Source organism: Gossypium arboreum, chromosome 9 (genome assembly GCF_025698485.1).
Source record: "Gossypium arboreum isolate Shixiya-1 chromosome 9, ASM2569848v2, whole genome shotgun sequence".
Lineage (NCBI taxonomy): Eukaryota > Viridiplantae > Streptophyta > Magnoliopsida > Malvales > Malvaceae > Gossypium > Gossypium arboreum.
In genome coordinates, this window is record NC_069078.1 from 73,865,569 (window position 1) to 73,884,130 (window position 18,562).

The window sequence follows — 18,562 nt, forward strand, 5'->3', positions numbered from 1 at the left end:
GATCTCGTATCAATTAAGAATGGCGTATCCATCAGATATCTCTTATTCATTCAACCGAGACATTTATCATTTTGTCATATTTATTACTAACACATTTCATGGATTTTCATGCCATGATTATATACAACCATCACACATTCATAAAACATGCATTTAGGCATATTAGAGGTTTACTTTAAGTTATTCGAGCTTACTCGTCGAAATCTCGTCAGGTACAACTGTGTAGCAATTCATATAACCCATGTAATAGTAATTTAACATTCAATTCATGTAACAATAATTTGCCATTTAATTTCACATGACACAACAAGCATTATATTTTCCATATCATACACACCATTCATCAACTTCTCTTAAACATATTAAATCATACAATTTATTCCATATCAATAGAGAATTACAATTCATGCATGGTATTGCATTATTATTAACACACGAACTTACCTCAATCCAGAAACGGCAATTTACCTTTTTAGTCTATAACCTTGTATTTTCCTGATTTAAGCCCGAATCTTGATTTCCTTAATCTATAATATCATATTTAGCCTACTAATTCGTCACATTATTCATACGGGTCCAAAAATCATATTTTTACAAATTTGCATTTTGACCCCTAAACTTTTGCATATTTGCACTTTTCCCTAAGGCTTGAAAATTAAATTTCATCCTATTTTCTTATTTTTTATGACATTCTGATCATTTTTCCCTTCTATGGAAACCTCAAATTCTCACTCTAACATGTACTTATGAACATTAGGTATTTTTACCGATTATGTCATTTTACTCGTTTTCACGTAAAATCGCTTAGCAAAAGTTGCTTAACACAATTTCAAGCTTTATATTCTACCATTAAACATAAAAATACATACATATCATTTATGGGTAAATTTTTAAACACAAACCCTAGCTCAAATAATTGGTAGAAATAGCTAGGACATGTTACTAAGACTTTAAAAATGTAAAAAACATTAAAAACGGGGCACGAGATCACTTACAAATGAGCTTGGAAAGCTTGAAAACCTATCCATAGTGTTTTTCATGAGACATTAGGCCACGAGGAAGAAGATGAGCAAATTTGGCTTATTTTGGCATTTTTAATTCATTTAATTACCAATTTACTAAAATGGCCTTAATGAAAAACTTTTAAAAACCTATCATACTATGTCCATTTTTGTCCACTAACTTAAAAATGGTCTAATTACCATTTAAGGACCTTTAATTTAAAAACTCATAACAATTAGACACTTCTAATATGTAGAACTCAACTTTTGCACTTTTTACAATTTAGTCCTTTTGACCAAATTAAGTACCCAAATGTCGAAATTTTCGAACGAAATTTTCACGAAATCATTCTGTGAAATTGTAGACCATAAAAATATAATAAAAATAAAATTTTCCTCATCGGATTTGTGATCCCGAAACCACTGTTCTAACTAGGCCCAAAATCAGGATGTTACAATGAGAGTTGGCTTAATTTGGTGAATTTGGTTATGAGCATATATGTGCATATATGGTTGATATTTTGAGTTCATGGATGGATATGTGAATGGTTTATATTATGAGGCTTGTGGACATTGATATAGTAAATGTTAATTGGTTGGTATTATATTTGAATTGTGCTTATGAATTGGTGCAAAATGATAAATGTTTGGTAAAGGCTTAGTTAGTTGATTTGTATATGTGTTTTGGTATGTTTTGATTGAGTAAAATATAAATTATAAGCATGTTGGTTGTTAGTATTGGAAATGATATGAATTAGCCTTGATTGTGGCTAAATTAGATGTTCATTTATGTTTTGAATTGGTGCCATTTGGGTTGTGTAGGTACATGTAAATTTAGGTGGCAAAATGGCTTGGTAAATAGCCTATTTCTGTTCACACGGGCGGAAACATAGGCATGTGTCTCAGCTATGTGTGATACACGGTCAAGCATACGGCTGTGTGTCCACTGGTGTTGATTTTAAAATTAAGTCAGTATGCTCCACACGGCCTTACACACGGGCGTGTGACAGGTTTGGCACGACCTAGCACACGGGCGTGTGTGGCCATTTTTAGGGCACACGGGTGTGTGTGTTGGCCGTGTAACCCAAGTCAGAGAGTTATACGGGATTGGGCATGGGTTGGGACACAGCCATGTGCTCCCATTTTGAATGTCCACACGACCTATGATACGGGCATGTCTGGTGGCCGTGTGAGATACACGGCCTGGCCACATGGGCATGTGTCCCCTGTTTTGAGAAATTTTTTCAAAGTTCGTGAAAGTTCCTTAAGTTATCGGTTTAGTCCCGAACTACTCCTAATACATGTCTAGGGCCTCGTAGGCTCGTAATAGGGACAATTTGATTGAGATTAATTGATGAATGTATGAAATGATATAAGTATGTGAAAAGCATGTATAATTGTATTTTAAGTCCGATAATGCTCCGTAAACCTATTATGGCGTTGAATATGGGTGAGGGGTGTTACAAAAATCATGAGAATCGGTTATTGTGAACCTTGAGGGTCGACATGAAAATGAAATGAATTAATTGATTCAAGGATTATCAAATAGAAAAGTGAATAGATAGTAAGAATTGGAATGAAATGATAATGTTATATTACTATAATATATAACTTAATATGTATATAAATTTGGTCAAATGAGATCATGTATAATCTTGGTATTTGACATGAATGGTAAATGAATTGGTTGAATCTAGAGCATGTTTTGATTGTGTTCATATTTTTAATGTCATTGTTTTATTAACTTGAATCATGAAAGTATTATTGAGTTTTATCACTAAGTGCATGGTTTGTCTATTTTCATGCACAAGTGTTGGTAAATCTCAAAGTTCCAAGAAGTTAATCAACATCCAATCCACAACTCTCAACTCAGCAATGTTTGTATAACCTCATTATATTTCGATGACTACCATGTACCTAAATTTTGAGTTGATTTTGTATAGTGAATGATTATTTTGATAATTTTATATATTATAAATTGAGAGTGGTTGAAATTGATTCTTGCAGTATGGGTTTTGTGTGGGTTTATTTTTACAGGCACATACTCCTCAAAACAGTGGCACGTGAATGATCATGTTAAGAAAGGATCTACCACCAAATGCTTGCTGAGATGAAATTTTAGGCCGATGATGTTGCCAACATTTTTGTTCCTCGAGGAACTTTGAAATGCTAAAATCTGGTTGTGTCATTTGCATTGAAACAAAGAGCGAACACTACAGCAAAACAAGTTTTTAGAGGCGCTATTTAGGGGTTTAGCGGCTTTTTTTGGGCTTTTAGCGGCGTTTATAAGCACCATTAAAACAATTTGCGGCGTTTTGATAAGCACTACAAAAAATGCCACTAAATTTTGTAGTGTTTATGTGGAAAAATGCCACTATAGAACATGACCTTTAGCGGCGCTTCTCTCACAAATGCCACTAAAGAACATGACCTTTAGTGCACTTCTCCCAAAAACGCCGCTAAAGAACATGACCTTTAGCGGCACTTCTCCCTCAAATGCTGCTAAAGAACATGACCTTTAGTGGCGCTTCTCCCACAAACGCTGCTAAAGGTTATTAAAAATAAAATATTATAAAGAGAGCATATATCAAAGGGAAGCATGCAATAGAATCAGCACTATTATCACATCACACACAACAAGCATTAATTGGATAACAGTTTATAAAGAAATCCATTCCTATCCCTCTACCCACTTAAGCAAATCCTTTAGCATTACTTTGATAACAATTCCTGTACAATTCTATTTATGTTCCAGGGGCACAAGTAACTTCCGTTTGATTGTAATAATTAGCCCATTGCTTGTAACGCTACTGATATGAACTCTGCAAAGATATGAATGTCATGCAAATCAACTGAAAGTAGCTTGTAGTGTTCACTGAGCACTTCTCCATTCTCTGCAAAGATATGAACTCTGTATCATTCTACAAAGAAGCATGTGCCAAAATGCACCAAAAGTAAGATACTATAAAGTACAATAAGCTAGCTCTGTGATTCCTTCAATCAAAAGTTTGTTGATGCACAATGAACTATAATATATAAAATCTGCCATCAAATCCTCAAAACATCTACTAGATGCAACGGAAAAATGACTTCTCAAAAAAAATATTTAACAAACAAATAGAAACTCAACCAAATATGAGCTATTCACAGAACGGTGGAAAGGGACAATTTTCTGCTTCATGTTTTGCATGGCGTCTCTAATGTTAAAGTTTATGTACAATGGAAAAAGCACTATTGGTAATAGCACTAAGCATCCACATAAACCAGAAAAAGAAAAATGGGAATTTGATAAATAAAATCAATAATAGCAGCAATTTGTCGTACAATAACCCAGTAGCCAGGGCAACTTACCTCGCAAGATTGATGCTGTTGCACCAATTTTGTCCCTCAACTGACTGTAGGATTCAATAAGGGAAGCCTTTTTACTGGTTACCTAAAGTAAGAAATCACCGTTTAAAGCACAGTATTGCACAAATCAATTGCAATCATAAATTAAAAAATGCACCTCTTTAAAATCCAGTTCCACGTATAGATACGATGCTTTTCCCTCATCCTGTGAATGAAAGAAAAAAAAACCACAATTAAACTTGTTAATATTCAGGCTTCCACAAGGTAAATCAAATTTTTCAAGAACTACACAAAATACGCAGCAAAAATACAAGGGAACATGCATTTTCTCTAGATAATTATTGAAAAATATACAAAGCAGATAACTAATGCCAGCAAATAGAAACATAAAACTTAAGCTACAAGTGTTCAACACAAGTTAAACGGTAAAGGTAGAAATTTCATAAGTCTGTATTATGTTATGAGTTTATCCAACTCACAAGAAAAATCAGGCACCTGCAATTGAAAATTGGTGGTATCAAATCCAGCACCAAGCGATAGTATCTGCCTCTTTGTTTTACCCTTTTCAATATTAGATCCCTCACAATCAAGAAACTGATATAGAAGCTTCCCAAAAGCAGCCCAACGTGCAAAATAACCTAAAATACACAGCCAAATAAAACAAAAAGAAAGAATAACAATCCATTAGATTAAATTCATTAAAAAATAATAATCCGTTAGATTAAATTCATTAAAAAAACAATTCATTAGATTAAATTCATTAAAAAAAGAATAACAATCCATAAAGATTAAATTTGTTAAAAAATCGCAAAGAAATCCAAATGATTCAAAACTTACCATGGTTAATAACAGGAGATCTCCTCACAGGTCTTCTAACAAACAAATGGATGTAGTCATCTTTCATGTATCCCTTTTTAACACATGACCTTTAAATACACAGTGTGGAAGAAGTGAGAAATAAAATGCCAAGTGATGCCTCTCAGCTTTTTGAATGAGTTAAATATACTTCTTTTCAGATTACTATGTATAGAAAAGAATCCACTTACAGTACTGCAAAACTAAATTAGTTCTACACATTTTGATATCATTTTATAGGATTAATATACTATTTCACAAACCAATAGTTGGATTTACAAATATAATTGGACTCCTCATGTAAGTAAAATTTCAAATCTATCCTACATCTCTATCATATCAATCCAGAATATGATTTTTCATTATTGAACTTTTTTGCATCCAACCAATTATACATCCTAAAAACATTCAAAACTAACATAAAATATAAACTAGTATATGTGATAGCCTATTATCCATAGGCAGGATCTTGTAGTATCCAACATCTATGCACCTTAAATGTTTAATGAAATGGCAGAATTGAATTACACAACTAATTATAAAGCATTGAACATGAAACATAGCACACCAATATTATAATTATATATAGGTGGTACCTGGAGCAAGTGGAAACAGAGGGAAGATAAGGAGAAAGATCAAAGAGCTGAAGAATAGGATGGAACTTCTCTTTGGATTGGCAAAGCTATATGATGACAAAAATCTTCCCCAAAATATTGATTTAACATATTGATATTTCAATATATTATTTTTCCCCAAAATTCTTCCCCAAAATAAATGAATGAATTAAAGAAATGATAAGCGAAAAGAGTTTTCAATTAACATAACTTATAGAAACTACGAAATGAAACAATCTTTTGCACAAGCTCCATATGACAAGGAGAAAGCTATATGTTCATGTGAAATGAAACAATCTGTTGCACAAGCTCTAGTAGATCTTCAATTGCAGCCTCTTCGCTCTGCATTAGCAAGAAAGTAAATAACATTAACATCCAGATTAATGTCTCGCCATTAAAGATAACCCTACATTACATAACTCATAGAAACTACGAATTGTCTAAAGATTCCTTATATTTCTAACCTGTCGCTTCCCATACTCTTGTGCAATTTCTCCAGCCAAGTTCCTGAGAACAATAATGAAGTGAGAACAAATTTATTCTAGTTATATGTCAACACGAACATGAAACCAATATGTTTATTATAGATTGAAAAATAAAGAAGAAGTAAATTAGTTCCAAAAATAAATTCGCATAGGTGATCTTCTGGTTACAAATCCTAAGTCGGAGCACCAACACAAAGTGGAACTTGAAACCAATATACCAACAAACACAAAAACATTAACACAATCTAAAGCCACTCATAAGTTTGACCAGATATAGCTGATGAAGAACTGCTAATACAAAATTTTCACAAAAAGTAGAGTAAATTAGCATGTTATCAAGTCGGACAATGCTCACCTCACATACTCATGCTCTCAAGACCTACTTTTTGTAACCCAGGATCGGAATCCTGAACTCTCTCTACATATAGCTCCAACTGTTGTTTCAAAGCCAAATCCTCCGCCGACTGTATAAAAAAAAGCCAAGTGTTAAAAAAATCGATACAGTTAACCAAAAAAGCTAAATCCCAAACAGCCACTCACCAGATCCTCATCATCTTTCTTCTTTTGGTCCTCAGCTGTACAGATCTTAGGAGGATCCGAAGTAGCTGCAGGACGGCTTCAGCATATGAGATCGAAAGACATGATTCCCTTCCCCCCCTCCGATAGAAGCAAAAGGAAGAGGCTAGGGTTTTAATTTAACGTTGAAAACAAAATTGGAACAGTCAAATTGCAAGCCACGTCTTGATGTACATGATAACTTTTATATTTATGATTGATCGCACTTGAAAACTAACTATTACCACGATAAAGGCAAGTGCACTTATTGAACAGTAGTATAGCTTATAGTAAGACCGGAATGTCGAACCCACAGGAACTAAAAGTACTAGTATTAACCTTCTTTTTATTATCTAGCCTAAAAATAAGGGGATTTGCTTTATCTAAACTAATTAACTAAACTAAGAATGCACAGGAAGTAAATTGGGGAAATACTTTTGGAAAAACTGATTGATTTAGACAATACCCAAGGAAGAATCCACCTAGACTTCACTTATTATTTGACTCTGAACTAGACGATTTATTCACTTGACTCGATCCGTAAAAATCCCTAATTTATATTATTATCTCTCTCGAGACTAACAACGTCTAACTCTAGGTTGATTAATTGAAATCTCTTTCTAATTAAAACCCTTAGTGTTGCATTAACTCGATCTATGGAGTCCCTTATTAGGTTTGACCCTAATCCGGTAGATTTATGTTGCCCTATGTCTAGGGGTGCAATCAAATCCGCTTAATTATGCTAGATCTTCTCTTAGACAGGGACTTTTGCTCCTCTGAATAAGCACATCAATACTTGAATCAATATCCTGGAATGTTAAAGCAAGAATTAAGAACACATAATTAAGAACAAATCAAGTATTTATCATATAATTCAGAAAATAGTAACAAGATCCATCTTAGGTTTCATCCCCCTTAGGTATTTAGGGAATTCAGTTCACATGTGTAAAAGAAAACATCTCAGAAGAATAATAATAACAAAACATAAAGAAACCCCAAAACCCCTGAAGGAAATTGAAGGGAGATCTTCAGTCTTGAAGGAGAATCTGGCTTTTGAGATGGATCAATCGGTTTTCTTCGAGTAATTCCTTGCCTCCCACTCCGTGTGTTCACCTTTAAGTGCCTTCTCGGGTGTTTATATAGGCTTTTGAATGCTTCAAAACCCTCAAAAGTGGCCTTTTCCGAGTAGAACTAAACTTGGGCTCGACAGGGACACGGCCGTGTGCCACGCCCGTGTGGGGTGGCTTAGGCCGTGTTAAAGTCTGCTAAATAGACACGGGTGTGTGGTCTACCCGTGTGAGGAAGTTCAGCCTGTGTTGATTTCCCACGTTGACTCATTTTCTCCGTTTTTGGCCCTTTTCTTGCTCTATTTACTTTCCTATGCTCACCTAAGTATAAAACATGAAATCAAAGGATTAGGAGCATCAAATTCCACAAATCTAATGATAATTCATCCAAAAATGTGCTAAGCATGGGGTAAAAATATGTATAAATTACGACTTATCACATCTCTTCCGTTGGCTGAGATTAAAGGTAGGTAGGCATGAAATCTTCAAGAGAGAAAATTTATGAGAAAGGGATTTTGATTGGTGAAACCAAAGGGAATAGAATCAAGGTTTTTAGCAGCGTAAAATTGAGGATTTAGGGGAGGGGGTGAAAATAAAACAGCGCCATTTCGATGGAAAGTTTTTTGCAAAATTTTTACAAAAACGCCACTATATCTCAACTTTTTGCGGCGTTTTTCCCAAAAAATGCCCCTATTGCTCAATTTTATTTTTTTCATTTTTAACATATATTTTTCTATTTTTTTCTTTCAAAATTTTTGTGCTGAGATTATCATTTTTGGAATTTTTATTTTTTAATTTTGAATATTGATCTTTTAACTGAAATATAGACTAAAATATTAAGTTTTTAAGTTTTAATTTTTAATTTTTATTTTTAAATTTTAAATTTTCAATTTTTGAAGATTTTATCATTTTAAATTAACATATAAAAAATAGTATCATGTCATGTGAATTACCTTGTAAGTTTTCACGTCAATATCATTAAAAATTAATTTTACAATTACATTCCTATTAAAATGAGATTTAACATTTTTAAAAAGTGGAAGGTTTTGGTTTAAAAATAAGAATCAAATTGATAAAAAATATAAATATTGAAAGTTAAAATTTAATTACCATGATCAACTCTTTTAGGAATTAAATTGATAGATGGGTATGGCATGGTCTAGTATTGTTGAAAGGATTTCTTTTTCTTTCTTTTTCATCAACATTATTCTTTTAAGTATGGTCCGCATTAGTTGTTTAGATTTTTATATAAATGACATTTAATTATATATATACACCTAAATTTTGATAGAGTTACATTTCAGAATTATATATGAATTTCAGTTTAATGTGTAATTGTAGACGTGAAATTCTAATTATGGTTTAAATGTATAGTTGAAACTTTAATTTTGATTTAATCATACACATTTTAAAAAATAAATACATCAATATATTTTTATATTGAATAAATATAAATATTTATGTATGCAATATATAAATATAAAATGATGTTATATCAATAATTGTGTTAATAATTTACAAGAACTAGATCAAATTAAAGTTCATTTATGCTTTTGGGATTTAACCCATTTTGATATATATTTTTCAAATAATAATTTATATTTATCTTATTTAGATTTATCTTATAAAAAATCCAAGATTCACAAGTTATGTAGTTCACCATATATTACCCCTAAATCCTAAAAATTAAATCCTAAACCACAAACACCAAACCTAAAAACTCAAACCATAAACCCTGAATCATAAACCATAAAACTTACATCTTAAACCCTAAATATATATTACAAGGGACAAAAGTAATTAAAAAAGAATCTTATTGCTTATCGAAACCCTAAAATAAATTGATTTTTTATCATTTTATCAAAAACCCTAACCTTTAAACCCTATTAGCCTAACCCCTAAAACCATGAACATTATTAAAACCCTAACTATACAACAATAAACCCCAAACCCCAAACTCTAAACCATAAACCTTAAACTCAAAACTCTAATCACAAAAAAAATAAACATTATATCATAAACCTTAAAACCCAAAACCATAGACATTAAGCCTTAAATCATAAACCTTAAATCCTAAAATAATTTTTTTGCGGCGTTTTTCGAAAAGCGCCGTTAATACCACTAAAGCTGTTTTGGTCAACTTTTTTGCGGCGTTTTCTGAAAAGCACCGCTAATGCTCGATCTTTCACAGCATTTTTCAAAAAGCACCGCTAATTCTCGATCTATTGCGGCATTTTCCTAAAAGTGCCGCTAGTGCTCGATCTTTAGCTGCGTTTTTCAAAAAGAGCCGCTAATGCTCGATCTTAAAAATACCGCTAATGTTGTCGTTTTGCTGAAATTTTTTGTTGCTTTTTCCGAAAAGCGTCACTAATGCTCTATCTATAGCGGCGTTTGTTTCATAAACGCCACTAATGCTTGACCTTTTGCAGCGTTTTTGGTTCAAGCGCCGCTAAAAGCCTGTTTTGCTGTAGTGGAAGGAGTTGGTAAAGATGAGTCTGTGACAGGGTCATGCCTTTGTTTTTGTATCATTGGCAACTATATTAAAGTTGTGTAGGCCTTTTCCAACCTTGAGTTGCCCACTGCAACAACTTCAGTTTATACTCTTCCTTTTCCCTTTCAACTTATCCCTCAAGTTTGATTTAAAATACAATTAGGCTATTAACTTACCTCTTAAGTTTAAATAAAATCACATAAAACTCTTTTGAGATCTAATTACTAATTAAATTTAATTTAAATAAAAGATAATTATACTTTTGTTATTATTTATGTATGTGTTTTCTATTTAGTTTATTCTTTTCTAGATTTTAATTATTAAAATAATAAAAATTAATTATATATTAAAATACTATAAAATTAAATATATTTGTCTTATTTCATAAAAATATATTTAACTTCAGTTAAAATTAAATATTTTAAATTTATCATTTATTTCATTCATACATATTACATTAAGATGAATTTATTAAATTATTTTATGTAAACTAATTAGTTGCCTTTATTTAAAAAGTTTTAACAGGGAAAAATAATTAAAATATAAAAGTACAAAAATCAACTCAAAGTTGATATTATATTTTGTTTAATTAAATATTTAATATGTATTTGCATAAAAAGTAAATGCGATGGTAAAAACAAAATATAATTATCATTGTTAGCCCAAGTGATGGTGTAGTTTCCCATAAGTGCCCTATATACTATAAGATATAGATTCAAATCTTAACAAGAGCAAATGTTGATTTCATGAGTGACTATGCACATTTGCATGATCTACTTTATTAGACACCTAATAAGACACTCTCACATTGTGAATTGTCGCCTCTACAAGCATTCACTCAAGCTCTCATTAGAGTTGAGAGACAAAGCTCTCCACTAAAGACATTATCAACCCTTGAGGGGTCCGTCGGAGGCAAACAACAATTCTTAGACTTCACCAAGCAAAGTCAGCCTCCCTCAATAAGGCCTTAGCTTAATGGTAATGTTAAGACCTTGAAAATTTAAGATCCATGGTTCAAGTCTCATTTTGTATAAACCATGTGCCTGTATCTATTTTGGTTTATGTCCCACTATATGTGAACTTTGTATAAATTTATTCTGGCATAAGTTTGGATACATTTTAATTATCAACAATGGTGAATCTAGAAAATTTTTTAATATGGGCTGGGATTTGATTATAATATTCCTATAAACTAAAATATAAGTTTTTTATATATTAATTTGATTGTAAGATGACTGAATTGAAATTTTTCCTTTTTGGAGAGGTAGGTCATTACTTGTCCTTTCAGATTTACATTTGATTATTAGTCTGATTATGCTTTCTAATGATTAATTTTGGTTATAGTTATTATGATGTATTTTTTTTGTGAGGATCTGTTTTCTAATAATTAAATTTGTTTATAATTATTTGTAAAAATTGCATATATTAATTCAACAATACATAATTATGTGCGGACAATCTTTTCCTCTTTGCTGAAGCTGACGTGGTGCAAGGTTGAACTATCAAAGAGATATTGACTTTTTGTTTTCTTCTCCAGCAATACCGATCCCACTCTTGCGTCTCATATTTGTAATGTGCTTGGCTTTATTGAGGTTTCAGATTTGGGCACTTACTTTGGTATGCTGTTGTTCTATAAGAGACTAATCACTTGTATGTTTAAGTTTGTTTTGGATAAAATCCGGAAGAGACTCGATAGTTGGGATGCCAAGATTCCATCCATGGCTGGATGAATTATTCTTATCAGATCTGTCCTTCTGGCAATCCAAGCTACTTTACGCAAACTACTTTGATTCCAAGCAGTGTTTGCTCGTAAATTGAGAAATTTGCTCGGGGATTTATTTGGGGGAAATCCGCTTATAAATGGAAACCGGCACTAGTTAGATGGGAAGAATGCTGCCAAGTGCCAACCGCAAGTTAATGGAGGTCTGAGCCTTAGGCACTTGAAAGAACAAAATGAATCCTTTTTTTTATTAAAATTGGGTTTCCATTGTGTCACCAATAAAGAAGCTCTCTGGGTTAAGATCTTACGTTCCAAATATAAAATTTATGAGTAGTGCCCATTGGATATATCTCGTTCTAGATGTTCTTTCGTTTGAAGATATTTAGCTAAGGTTTGGCCTCTCTTGCACCAAAGCTTATGCTGGTCCGTGGGGGATGAATGTTGGATCAGATTTTGGAATAACACCTGGGTCTATTAATGTCTCGTTGCATTAATAGCAAAGGCATCGACGAGGATATGCCTCTTAAAAGCGTGGTGACTGGAAATGGGGTTATCTTCACCATCACCTAGATATCTCTTTTCTTAAAATAGCTGGTATTCCGCCCCCGAATCTAACTATCGGACCGGATTCTCCTATGTCGAAATGGTCCACTAACGGAGAATTTTCAGTTAAGACGACGTACAGTTCCCTCTCATGGGATTCCTAGTCAGAAACAGATAAAAAATAATCCTTAGTATAGTCTTTCTGTTGGTCCACAGCGAGTGCACCAATTTCTTTGGCTTGTCCTCGAGAGGCTTCTCACTAATGCTGAATGGTGCCCAAAGAGTATGACTGATAATGGGATATGTAATATGTGTGGTCTTTTAGAGGAGACTACCCTACACGTTTTCGACTATTATAAGGCTCGTGTGACTTGGTTACAATTTTTTCCTCCAAATTTGCATGACAGGTTTTTCTCTCTTCCTTTGTTAGCTTGGATTTTAGAGAACCTAGAAATAGCATGGGATTATATTTCCATGATGTCACTTGTCACTCCCTTTTGGTGTGATTTGCTAGAAATTATCGAAGCAAAGAAATCTCCTTGTTTTTAAAAATGAATCTTTTAACGTGTTTGATATTGTCAAAACCTCTTGGAGCAAGGTAGTTAACATTAAAGAGACTGATTGCAAGCTCATACTAGTCGTGCTCGTTCACCAGTTGACAAATGGTCCTCGCCACCACCACGTTAGGTGAAATTGAACACTGATGATGCTAGAAGACTTGGCTCAGGAATGGCTTTGGTGGCTAGGGTTGTCAAAGACCATTGCGGCATATGGATCTATGGATTCATATACACAATATTGGATAGTGTAGCATTGAGCAAGCAAAGGTTTGGGCAATATACGACGGTCTTAAGCTGTTGCAGTTCAGGGGTTGGAGAAGTGTGCTTGTGGAAAGTGATTGTTTACTGTATTCAAGTGTTTTTTGCCCGACTCAAAAGGTTATTTTTTAGGACATTTGAGGAATAATATTTTCCGGACTATTCAATGTTTGGTCATAATAGTCATTTCGAGGGGAGCTATTGAATGGGTATTATGGGCGTTTATGGAATAAAAAAGAAATCAACTATTCGGCTGCATCGTGATTCTTGAATCAAATTATAGCTTTATTGTAGCGCACAACGATTGCAAGCATTTCTCAGTCGTCCTTTAGAAATTTTTGCTCACATCAAACATGATATTCAGGGTGTGGGTAATAGACTTTTTGATGGTTTGCAATATGTAATAAACTTCTTTTTTACCAAAAAAATTATAATTTAATTTAATAATATTTGAAATATTTTTATAACCAATTAAATTTTTATTATTGAATATAAAGATTGAAGATAATAAAAAAATAAAATGATAATTAACTAAAATAGAGGTGTTAAAGGGTTCGGATTGAACTTAGGCATAATATTAACACATTTTATGTTCGCCCAAGTCTAACACAGCTCAAAATATAAGTTTCAAAATTTTGTTCAAGTCCATTTATATTTGTAAATAGCTAACTCAAGTCTATTTTAAGCCTACCCATATCATTTTTAAAAATTTAAAATATATTTTATTATTTTTAATTAAAATTTAAAATTTTAATATATTTTTATTTATTAAAATTTTATATGTAGTCACCTTAACATTTTTAATGTTTACTATTATAGATTTAATTTTTATGTGATATATGTTCAAAAAAGTGTTATAAATTATATAATATATAAAAATAACATAATATAAAACATTAAAAATTAAAAAGTGGGTCGGATCACGTTGGGTCGAGCTCGGGCTTGAACTTGGGCTTAAGCATTCAAGCCCGAGCTTGACTCATATTTTAAACAAGCCTAATTTTTTTTTTGCTCAAGCCTACTTTTCAAGCCTAATATTTTTGCATGAACCCTCCTAAATTTATCTTAAAGACTGTTTGTCATGCTCCAATTTATCTTATAGAAGATAAGTCCTTCTATCTTTGTTTTAATATTTGATACCTACATGTTTTTGTTGGTATGACAATAATAGTTTAAAAATAAAAGGTTGTTAAAAACTGCTAAAAGATTTATGGATTTGTTGTTGTTGTCTTTGTTAGCACAAGTCTAACAACAACTTAACAAGTTCTCCACAACTTTATATCCTAACACATATTGTTATATACCTACCTCAATTTAGACCCAATTAGACCCTCCATTTGGCCACTCAGGGCCCACTGAGTGGCATAGTTGGGTTTGAACCCTCACTTACCTATAAAATAGCCAAAGGTATCAACATTGTGAGGGACCTCATCCACTCTCAACCTTAATACACTAAACCCTCTACCACCTCTACCTTAGTCCCTTTACCTGTTTGACTCCTAACCCTAGAGTGGGTGAATCGACACCGCTCTCTCTTTTGAATCTTTATTCGAGAATGCCTTGTTAAGTTGAGTTGGAACATTGAATAAAGAAAGAAGGTTGTCTGGTGCACAGACTTCAATTCTTGGGATGGTTGGGAAAAGTGGTATTTTGTGTGTTGAAATTATGGAGTCTTTGGTGTTGTCATGTGGCATACAATATAATGATTAGTGCATATGGTGTTGATATGTAGAAAAACCCAATGTTTTGTTTATAATGCATTAATTAAAGGTCTTGCCCATGGTCATTTTCCCATCACAACTTACTATTAGATAATTACAATGATCTGCTCAGACTTGGAGTTTGGCCTATGAGTGTCACATTTTCTTCATTGATAAAGGCTTGTTGTTAGGTTTTTTAATTTGGTTTTGGAGAAAGTGTTCAAGGCCATGTTTGGAAACATGGGTTTAAGCAACATGTCTTTATTTGAATTATTTCAATCAATTTTTATACGAATGTTGGGAAAATTATTGAATAAAAAAGGGTATGGGTGTTTGACGAAATGCCTGGAAGAGATGTTTGTCAAGATGAATTGAACTGTTAGACATATATCATATGTCCACTCACACATCTAAAGGTTATATAATGAGGTTCTTTGCATTATAGGAAAGCTCAACAAACATTCATTACATAAATCCGGGTCGAGTAATCTTGGCCGATGGTAGTGATTTGACACGGTTTTCATCACGTAAGTTCAAGTCGAGTAGGCTTGGTTGAAAGTTATGATTCGACACGATTTTCATTATGTAAATTCAAGTTGATTAGACTTGGTTGACGTGATTTGATGTAGTAGAACCGTACTCTCCACGTAATTCTGAATTGCAAAAGCCACAATAGTGCAATTGACCTGTGACTTTTATCGTAAGCCTCCCCTATGTGTCTTGAAGCAAGATCTTTTTACTTTCTGTAAGCCTCCATCCATGCGTTTGGGAGTAGGGTCACTTTATTACTTTTCATAAGCCTCTCCCATGCGTTTGAGAATAGGATCACTTTATTACTTTCCATAAGCCTCCCTCCATGTATCTAGGAATAGGGTTATCTTATTACCTTCTGTAAGCCTCCCCTTATACATCTGGGAGTAACGTCATGTTATCACTTTTCGTAAGCCTCCCCCTATACGTTTAGGAGCAAGGTCACTTTATTACTTTTTGTAAGTCTTACCCCTTGCGTCTAGGAATAAGGTTATATTATTACTTTTCGTAAGCCTCCTCCCATGTGTTTGGGAGCAGAGTTACTTTATTACCTTTCGTAAGCCTCCCTCTATGCTATTAGAAGCAGGGTTACTTTATTACTTACTGTAAGCCTCCCCTGTGCATTTGGAAGCAAGACATTCGTTATTCTCCACATAATTTTGAGTTGCAATAGATACAGTAATACAATAGACCTACAGTAATACAATAGACTTACATTTGAGCCCATCTATGAACCCTTCGGGCTCTCAGTGGAGATGAGGCATTTCTCCAACATTCTAACCCCTCTATGAACCTTTTGGGTTCTTAGCAAAAGTAAGGCATATCTCCAATATTCGAGCCCTCTCGGCTAGCCCTTCAGGCTCTCAACCAAGGTGAGGTATATCTTCAACATTTGGGCCCCTTTAGACTCTTGGTAGAGGTGAGGTATATCTTATTCATAAAATTCAAAGTTAGGTTAATGAACAAATTTTATAACTACGAGCACATGCACTTTATCTCTCTAAATCAACAATTATTTTCAGATCAACATTGTAATACCACCTTTCGTAAGTACTTACTCAAATATTACTCATAAAAACTCATTTCTTACGTTTCATATTACCAATGAATGGGTTGCATATCTTACATTTTACATTGTCAATGAATGGCTTGAACCTCTTCTATTTTACATATCCAATAATTACATCCACAACATACACACAATACATCTCCATTGTATAAATTCAAACCCTCTATTTGACAACTCACCACTCTAATAAAAACACCATCCATCAACGTGTTATTCAGGGTACAAATAAATTTCAATGGCCTCACAAGAAACCGTACATTCCCATGTCATCCGACCAATAAATTGTATCCTCCACCCCGCTACTTTACTTGCAACAGCTACCACCTGCGAGGATAACTTGCAGATGGTCTCGAGGCAAGGTCACTTTATAATCTACCTCTTAACTAGGGGGATTATTATTATATCCCTACCTTAATTTGAACTCAGATGGACTTTTCATTGGGTTATCCATGGCCCAATGAGTGACGTAGTTGGGTAATAACACTTACTTACCTATAAATACCCAAATGTATCAACATTATAGGGGAACTCATCTACTTTCAACCCTAGTACACTAAATCATCTATCACATTTGCCTAAGCCCCTCTACTTGTCCAACTCTCGATCCTAGAATGGGTGAACCGACCTTCGACATCACCCCTCTCCTCCTTCTCCATCTCTACAAATACCATGTACCAACACATATTAATTAAAATATTTTAAAAAACTAACATTTCATCATATTTTTTCATAACTTTCAGGGTAAACTACAAAAATAGTCACTTTTGTTTGCCTCAGATTATATTTTAGTCATTTATGTTTGAAATGTTACGTTTTAGTCACTTATGTTATCGTTTTGTTATGAAATAGTCACTCTACCGTTAATCTCTGTTACCTCCCTAACAGCAGTCCTACGTGGTAGTCCAAATGGGTTTTAAAAACCTAATTTCGTCCCAGCAAATAGACATCTAAGTTGGCATTTAAAACTCATTTAGACTGCCACGTAGGACTATCGTCACGGAGGTAACGGAGTTTAACGGTAGAGTGACCACTTTGTAACAAAATAATAATGTAAGTGTCTAAAATGTAACATTTCAAACATAAGTGACTAAAATGTAATCTAAGGCAAACAAAAATGACTATTTTTGTAGTTTACCCTATACATATTAGGGCCTTTTATATTGGAAAAAAACAATTTTCTTTTATATAAAAAGTATAGATTATTATTATTATTATTATTATTATTATTATTATTATTATTATTATTATTATTATTATTATTAAAATGCCAGTCATCATAGAACGAAATTATAAGGGTGTATTTGATTCATATTATGTAAAATTATACCCTCTCACAATTCAATTAAGAATAATTTGTTTAGATTCAAAGCATTCCCATCATCTTATAATTTCACATTTTCAAATAGTGTCAAGATGTCAAAATATAGGATATATTTTTAATATCATTTATTCCTTAGGTTATCTCAAATTATTGATGAAATGTAAAATTTTAGATTAGTTTACCTTTTTTATTTTAATCAATTTTATCCTTTTTTCCAATGAAATTTAAGTCTAATGAAAACAAAAATCTCCTCTTTTTTTCTTAAAAGTGAAACAATATTTTCATACTTTAAAATTATAATTATTATATTTACTCTAAATATTTATTTATTAATATATTAATTATGATTTATAAATTATGGTTGATGATACAATAATTTTTCATAAATTATGATTTATCAATTTATTTTTAAGATAATATATTAACTTCTTAATATATTAATGT

The 18,562-nt window shown here is 32.7% G+C and overlaps 2 long non-coding RNA genes across 3 annotated transcripts; both read right to left on the bottom strand.

The window, feature by feature from the left end:
* Nucleotides 1–3,628: 3,628 nt before the first annotated feature.
* LOC108455554 (uncharacterized) lies at nt 3,629–4,954 on the bottom strand. Of its 2 annotated transcripts, none has more exons than XR_008270682.1 (4): nt 4,845–4,954; nt 4,507–4,554; nt 4,353–4,434; nt 3,629–3,895 (listed from the first exon to the last, which is right to left on the bottom strand). It is a non-coding gene; the product is annotated as an uncharacterized LOC108455554 (long non-coding RNA). The 2 variants fall into 2 exon arrangements; XR_008270683.1 differs by having other exon boundaries at nt 4,829–4,922.
* Nucleotides 4,955–6,283: 1,329 nt separating this feature from the next.
* Nucleotides 6,284–6,967, bottom strand: LOC108456535 (uncharacterized). Its single transcript, XR_001866957.2, has 3 exons — nt 6,844–6,967; nt 6,659–6,767; nt 6,284–6,325 (listed from the first exon to the last, which is right to left on the bottom strand). It is a non-coding gene; the product is annotated as an uncharacterized LOC108456535 (long non-coding RNA).
* Nucleotides 6,968–18,562: the final 11,595 nt, after the last annotated feature.